Genomic DNA, 8238 nt, shown 5'->3' with positions numbered 1-8238 from the left:
GGTTGGGTAGTTTTAGCATGTAGGGCCACATGCTTTTCCTTAAAGCCCTCATGCTTTCTATTCTTATGGTAAATTGCATTAAAATGATAAAAATTTGAACTATCATGCTTTTTACCATAATGTAAAGGGGTAGGCTCAATAAATGTTACCTTCTTCTTTACCTTGGAGGCTCCCCCTTGACTTGAGCTTCCTCCATGAGCCTTGACCACCTTCTTCCCCTTAGGGCATTGACTTCGGTAATGCCCCTTTTGATTGCAAGAGGAGCATATAATATGCTCCTTGCTCTTCTTTGTGTTGGGGATGGTCTCCTTGGGCTTCACCTTGCCCTTTTGTGTCACTTGGCCCTTCTTCTTGGCCAATTTAGGGCACTTGCTCTTGTAGTGCCCATGTTCCCTACATTCAAAGCATATAATATGATTTTTATTATTAATTGAAACATTTATACCTTTGCTTGTAGGGGTGACATCTTTTCCTTTGGATCCGGAGGTAGAAGCTTCCTCTTGATCGGACCTTGATTCTCCTCCATTTGATTTTGCTTGACTTGTGGAGGTAGAATCTTCTTCCTCCTCTTCGTCTCTTGACCCGGATGTCGAGGCTTCTCCTTCTTCTTGATCCGGTTTCACCAAGGATTGCTCCCCCTCAATCCTAGAGGTGGAGGCTTCACCATCTTGAATATGAAACAAGGAGTATGCTCCCTCCTTGTTCCCTTCGATGCATTCCCTTGAGGATGAAGCTTCTTGGATTTCCTCTTCTTCGGAGGTTGAGCATCTCTCAACCTCGGAGTCCTCCTCTTGGTCTTGCTCTAAAGAGTCACCCTCTCTAGATTCTTCTTGCTCTTGTACAGTGGAGGGGATCTCTTCATGAAGCTTGGCCAATTTGCTCCATAATTCCTTTGCATCTTCAAATTCTCCAATTTTGCAAAGGATGGTGCTTGGCAATAAATTGACCAAAAGCTTGGTCACTTTGTCATTGGCCTCGCACCTTTGGATTTGCTCCGAGCTCCATTTGCTCTTCTTGAGAAGCTTGCCCTTTGAATTTTTTGGAGCCTCGAAGCCTTCCATTAGAGCAAACCATTGCTCTATCTCCATCATAAGGAAATTTTCGATTCTTGATTTCCAAGAATTGAAACTCGTGGAAGTGTATGGTGGAGCCACCCTTGTGTCAAATCCAAGTCCATCTTGGAATTGCATCTTGAAGTTAAGCTTGATAAAATCTTGAACTTGAAGAATTTGCTCCAACTTCTTCACCCTCTAGCTTTGCTTGTTATGCTTGACCCTTCCGGCGATGATTCCGGTGAAGAGCAACCTTGCTCTGATACCACTTGTTAGGACCAAAAGTAGCTAGAGGGGGGGTGAATAGCTCGTCGCTTGCTCGGTGTGCTTCGTTGCTTGTTTCTTCAAGGATGCGCAGCGGAAATACAAAGAAACAATCACACAACGCTAACACGGTTGGTTTACTTGGTATCCACCTCACAAGAGGTGACTAGTCCAAGGATCCACACCAACGCACACACCCTCCACTAGTAAAACTCTCCTTTATGGTAACTACCAAGGGCGGAAAAGCCCTACAAGACTCAATACAAGAAGAAGAAAGGGTAGTAAAGAAATACAAGCTTACAATGAAAGCACAAACCCTAACCCTAGTTTCTTCTTCTTGCTTTGATCCGCCTCTTGACTTGGAAGAGCCTCCAAGAACCTTCAAGAACTGGCGATCTCGAGCTTGAGAAGAGCTGTGGAGGAGCTGGTGAAGATCTGAGTTGAATCGGTGAAGTGATCCGAAGGAATCGTGCGCCTGCGGCCTTTATCGACGCCAACGGTCGGATCCCGATTGATTGGATTGCTCCCAATCGATCGGGGAGGCTTTGGATCGATCCACGGATCGATCCAGAGCGCCTCTGTGCTCTGGAAAAAATGCCTGGATCGATCCATGATCGATCCAGCGCTTATCGCGCGAAGCAGCAGCGTCCCAATCGATCCACTGATCGATTGGGACCTCTGGATCGATCCACTGATCGATCCAGAGGCTTTCTGTTCACTGGGAAAGGTCTGGATCGATCCACTGATCGATCCAGCACTTGGTTTTTGCCCAAAACCAAGTCTCAAACCTCCCAAACCAACATCCGGTCAACCCTAACCTGTTGGTACGTCATGCCTAGCACCTAGTCACTCCCTTGACCTGCTAGGACTTCCCACACCAAGTGTCCGGTCAATCCCTTTGACCCACTTGGACTTTTCTCTTCATGCCAAGTATCCGGTCACTCTCTTGACCTACTTGGACTTGTTGGATCGAGACGCGCTAGAGGGGGGTGAATAGCGCTCGTGGCTATTTCTTTTTCAAATCGGAAAACTATCGGAGTTTAAAAACACGCAGCGGAATAAAGAACAAACACACACAGAGAGACACGAGAGATTTTACTTCGTTCGGAGCCTAAGGCGACTCCTACTCGAAGGCCCGCGATCCTTGATCGCTTTCCGTGGGCAACAACTATAAGCTCGTAAAATGTACAATAAGATATTATAATTGAAAGAACTAAAACAAATTATACCGACAACAATAAAGTAGCAGAATCTGAAGCTCCGGGTTGTCGGGGACTTGTAACAGCACTTCTGGGCGTTTCTAGAGCAGCTTGTAGCGTAAGGATTGCTTGGAGTTCGTTGAAGAGAGCTGCTGGTCGAAACCCCTTATAAAGGGTGTTCAAGGCGCCTTCTACTGTTCACCAAGGCGCCTTGAATGGCCGAGTCAGCCACGGAGATAAGGGGCGAACTGGTTGAACCTTATCACAGATTCAAGGCGCCTTCCACTGTTCACAGGGCGCCTTCATCTGTTCAAGGCGCCTTACACTGTTCACCAAGGCGCCTTGAACAGCTTCTCGCAGCCAGCTCCTTGCCTTGCACCCGAGGCGCCTCCAAGCTCCATGAAGGCGCCTCGGACACTGTTCATCCGAGGCTTTAGGTTGCTCCTTTGCCCCTGCAAGATACGTTAGTCCCAAACACTACCCTGCAACACAAAGTTAGCACCTAATGCAATAAATGTGATAAATGAAGTATAGACAGTCTCCGGACTGTCCGAGTCTGACTTCGGGTTTCCTACCGGAAACCCTAGGTCGACCCGACGCCTATTGTTCCCTCTACGGGGAACGCGTCCTCACCTACTCCACTCAGGAGATTTACCTGTTGCCAGTGCGATCCTCCAGATCGACTGGACTTTTGCTCAGCACTCGACGCTTCCGGACTTTCTGCTGGACATCCGCTTCCCGGCTAGTCCAGACTTTCACCTGGTTCGCGACACCAGGACTTTCCACCTAGGGTTACCACCCCCTAGGACTTTTGCCTGAAGCTATCGACCTGCCAAGACTTTCCGCATAGGGTTGCCACCCCCTATGACCTAGGGTTACCACCCCCTAGGGTTTTCCCTCTGCCTAACCGCAGTTAGGACTTTTCCTGAGACACTCATTCAACATGTTAGATCACAACTCACCTTAACTTTGAATCCTTTGCCATTATCAAAACTTAGGTTTGATCGTTAGATGCTTCCCGCACCAACAGGGCTTTCACCTAGCTTCACTCACTAGGGTTTTCCATCTGCCTAGCTTCACTCACTAGGACTTTCACACTGCCTAGTTTCACTCACTAGGTCTTTCACCTGGCTTCACTCACCAGGATTTTCCTTCTGCCTGGCTTCACTCACCAGGACTTCCATTTTGCCTAGCTTCACTCACTAGAACTTCCATTTTGCCTAGCTTCACTCACTAGGACTTTCCTTTTGCCTAGCTTCACTCACTAGGACTTTCCTTTTGCCTAGCTTCACTCACTAGGACTTTCCTTCTTCTGCCTAACATCCTAGTTAGGTCTTCCCAGTCAAGTATCCGGTCATCCTTGACCTACTTGACTCTTCTTCAATCACACTGATCAGTCCCTGATCAGAGTCTCCCCACATGACCAACTGCACCTGCATTGTCCATGTGTCTACGTGTATTGTCAAACATTGAAACTATGACCAAGACTCAAGCTTGGTCAAACCAGTCAACCTTGACCTAAGGGATATTGCACCAACATTCAGTTTAAGTGTGACCTTAGTTTGAATTAAATTAAAATTTGAACTTGAATTTTAATTTTAATTTTAATTTTTATTTTAAATTAAATCCTTAGTCATCTCACCTGATCTATATTTTCAATCAGGGAATCCTATAATTTTGTGAGATGAGTTAAGTTGAATTTCAGGGTTTGGTTTAACTTTGTGTTAGATTCAAATTTAATTTTAGGTTCAACAAACATGTATTCTTTGGATAAACTTCTAAGTTGTGGTGAGTCACCTAGACATCATTAGAATAATCATGCCTTCGAAATTTTCTAAATAGTCCTATCCACTGAACTTAATACAAAGCTCTGGTCTAACTAGTCAGGATTCGTAAGGGGTAGCTTCAGTTAGTTCCACTAAGCCAAATATACAGGCCGAAGTCATATATTCCTAGACATGCATAGGTAGAGCTTTCTTAACCTACTATCATCCAAAACTTCACCAGTATCATTTATCAAGTTAAACTTTTGTCCCTATTTAATCTAGTCCTAATTACCCACTCGGGTAAATTATTATTTTTGTAGGTGTCAACTAGTTTGAAGTCTTCCCCTAAATTATTGGACTTCGGGCTTAGGTTTTAGGTTTATGTCGATTTGCTTTATAGTTATAGTAGACTTGGTTATAGTCTGAGTTTATATTGATTTTTTTGTTTAATTTAGGTTTATTTACTTTATTCTTTAAATTTATTTTTGAGGTTTTAATTTTTGAGGTTAAGAGTAATTTATTTGGTTTATTTGGATTTATATAGTGAATTTTATCTTTTGGTATATAGTATTGATTGAGTCCTACTTGCATGGTTAGGCATGCTTTTGGAACCCAAGCTTTAGTTAACTTTGAATTTTGAGTTACAGTTAAAAATGATTTAATCACAGTGTTAGACTTGTATCCAAGTCCAGTTTTATTATACACAGCTCTTTGGGATCTAAGCATCATGTTTAGGTACTTGGTTCTCGAGGTAAACTTTTTCAACTGCCCTTTGAGCTCATTGACTTGACTTTTCAGGACATAATTTTCTTCCTCATGTTTTACAACTGACTTAAATATTTGTCTTGAACTTGGCTAGTCACCGAGTTCATGTTTAGTTTTTCCTTAAGGATGTTATTTTCCTTTAGGAGTTGTTTATTATGTTCCTCGATTTTAATTAATTTTTTATTTATTCAAGAAATTATCTTAAATGAATTTATGCTGATAAAATAATTTACATCAGGCCAGTCTGACCCGGATGAAGATTTATGGCTCGACTCATATTCAGACTCATCTTCTTCGTTTAAGTCACCTTTGTTTGCCATCCATATGAGGTAGCTTGCTTGCTTCGATTTGTCTGCTCTTGATCCATCCAAAGACTCATCCCAAGTCACTTTTAGTGTTTTCTTTTGCTTTGTCTTCTTGACTTAGACTTCGGTCGGGCATTCGTGTTTGAAGTGCCCCTTCTTATTACAATCGTAGCATATGACGTTTGCTTTTGTGTTGTTGGATGCAGACTTGGACATCTTCTTCATGTCCTATTTGGTGAAGCTTTTCTTGCATCTAGTGAACATCTTCCTTACCAGGTTCACTAGTTGCTCTTCTTCATCTGACTCTGATTCAGATTCAGTCTCATCTTCAGGTTTAGTTCCCTTTGATGTACCTACAAGAAAAGTAATTCCTTTCTAGACCTTTGGGTCGTTAGTTTGTTCATGTAGCTTTAATTCACAAAATAATTCATTTAGTTTTAATTTAGAGAGGTTCCTATAAATCTTATAGGCATCTATGATTGATGCCCATAGTGCATTTCTAGGGAATGAGTTACGAGCGTACTTTATTACATTCCAGTTTTTGATCTAATGTTCAATTAGGTGAAATCCATTGAGGATGTCCTTGATTCAAGCGTGGTGCAGGTTTATGGTCTCACCATCCTATATTTTAATGTTAACTAATGAATTAAGAAGTAGGTCGTGTTTCGTTACCTTCGAATCGGGAGTTCCTTCGATTGAGCTCTTCCTTTGTGAGTCTACATGGGATCGTGTTCAATGCTTTAGAGTCGATATGAGCTTTCTTTTTATTTTCTGGACTCCATCTTTCTAGATCGAGTGGTACTTTTATTACTTCATCTACAAGCACCCGGTACCCTCATCAGATGATGAACCATTGCTTGATATTCATCTTTAAATAAATTTTCATCCTTTTCTTCCAGTATGGAAAGTCATTTCCTTTGAATAAAGGAGGACAAGTGGTGGTGAATCCCTTAAGTTGGGTTATTTGATTTGTTAAAAGAAAAAACTAGAAAAAGGTACCAAGACTTGGTCTTGGATTAGTAGTGTTTGAGAAAAGAAAAAATGTGTTGACAACTTGAGTGGTGCGGCATAAATTTTAAGTAAAACCAAACGAAAAATAATTACTTGAAAGGGTAAGTTTTACCAATTCAAGTAAGATGCAAAGAACAAACAACAAAATCCAAAAAAATGGTTCCCCTGACTTGATTGGTGGTTGCACCAATTCAGAGCAGAACTTGCTCTGATACCACTTCTTAGATCGAGACGCACGTGAGATTGGGGTGAATCACATGGTTTTGAAAAACTTGTTTTTTTTTCATTTTATAAAATCAAGTGCACAACTAAAAATTAAGTACTAAAGAAAAATAAAAGAACAAGCAATAAAACATGCGACCGATTTTACTTGGTTCAGAGCCTTCGGCGACTCCTACTCTAAGACCCAGGTCCCACAGACCTATCGATGGGTAATCCACTAAATAACTCTTCTAGAACCTCTGGAAGAGTAATCGAGTAAAAGAAAAGTCAGAGAAGTGTAACTCGCTACACTTCCAGTTTGTAGAAAGTAAGTGCAGTAATTAACTTGTTACCAAACACTTGTTTATAGTTGGTCGGCTTTAGCTTAGTGTTTAGGTAGCTTCTCAGTGGAAATCAGACATAGCAGAGTCGTAGTAGAGTAGCGACAACAAGTTGGAGCAGTTAGAAAGTCATTTGGACGCATAGAAGCTCGTATAGAAGTTGATGTTGAGGCCTTGGGAGAAACATCCTTTTATTGAGCATGAAAGCCGCCTTCCATAGCCTTGAAGGTGCCTCCAATGTGAGAAATCTGATCCCCAACCACCCACTCCTTATCTGCAATGAGGTCTAAATTTTATCATACAGAAGACACCTTCTACAGTACCAAAGGCACCTTCTATGAACAGTACGAAGGTGCCTTCCTATGCTTGAAGGTGCCTCGGGCACTGTTCACCCGAAGCCTTTTGTGCTCTTTTTGCCCTGCAAAAAGTGTTAGTCTAATCATCTGCAAGACAAATATTAGCACAGTAATAATGAATAGTAATTAGACCTTGCCTCCTTGAGATTAGGATCTAGTCAGGGTCTTAATTTAGGTTTCTGAAATGGATCTAAATTAGACTGACGCCTAATGTCCCTTTGAACGGGGACGCATCCTCACTTAGTCACTCTCCTCTAGTGAGTTACCTCTACTTACCAGGTGTAGAGTTACCTTCCAGAATCAAACATCCAGACTTTAGAAATCAAACATCCTGACCTACCAGAATTACACATTCGGTCTTCTTCAATCGGGAATCGCACATCCCGATCTACCGAAATCGCACATCTAGTCTTCTCAAACAGGAATCGTATATTCTGTTGCTTGCCAGAATCCCATATTTGGACTTTAACCTATCAGGAATCGAACATCCTGACTTGTCGGAATTATACATCCGGTCTTCAACCAATTAGGAATAAAACATCCTGAGTAGGGTTAGTTAACCCTGCACACTCGGTAATATGGTTAAATTGAAACATGTCTAACTTTACCTGATTTGTCATTCATCAAAACTCAAGTTTGACCATCAGTGCTAACTGCGCCAATATGTTTATTTGTTAAATTTTTTTCCCTCGGAAGGTGGTGGTGACCGCTGAGAAGCCATGACAGTTTATTTATTTAACTTTTATTTTTTATATATATTTTTGCTGTGGTTGTTTCATTAAGGGGAGGGCATCCAGGTAGGGTTGATTCGCACGAGGGCTATTAGCGGATTAAATAGGGAACATGTGGTAGAAAGGATGGGTGCGATCATACAAGCACTAATGCACCAGATCTCATCAGAACTATGAAGTTAAGCGTGCTAAGACCAAAGCAGAACTAGGATGGGTGATCCCCTGGGAAGTCCTCCTATTGTACCTA

General features: G+C 42.0%; 1 pseudogene; it reads left to right on the top strand.

Moving 5' to 3' along the window:
- Positions 1-8119: 8119 nt before the first annotated feature.
- LOC122018095 lies at positions 8120-8238 on the top strand (annotated as a pseudogene).

Source organism: Zingiber officinale, chromosome 8B, assembly GCF_018446385.1.
Source record: "Zingiber officinale cultivar Zhangliang chromosome 8B, Zo_v1.1, whole genome shotgun sequence".
In the NCBI taxonomy this organism is placed as follows: Eukaryota; Viridiplantae; Streptophyta; class Magnoliopsida; order Zingiberales; family Zingiberaceae; genus Zingiber; species Zingiber officinale.
Note: the sequence above shows the minus strand (reverse complement) of the source record. Positions and strands in the feature narration are given on the sequence as shown.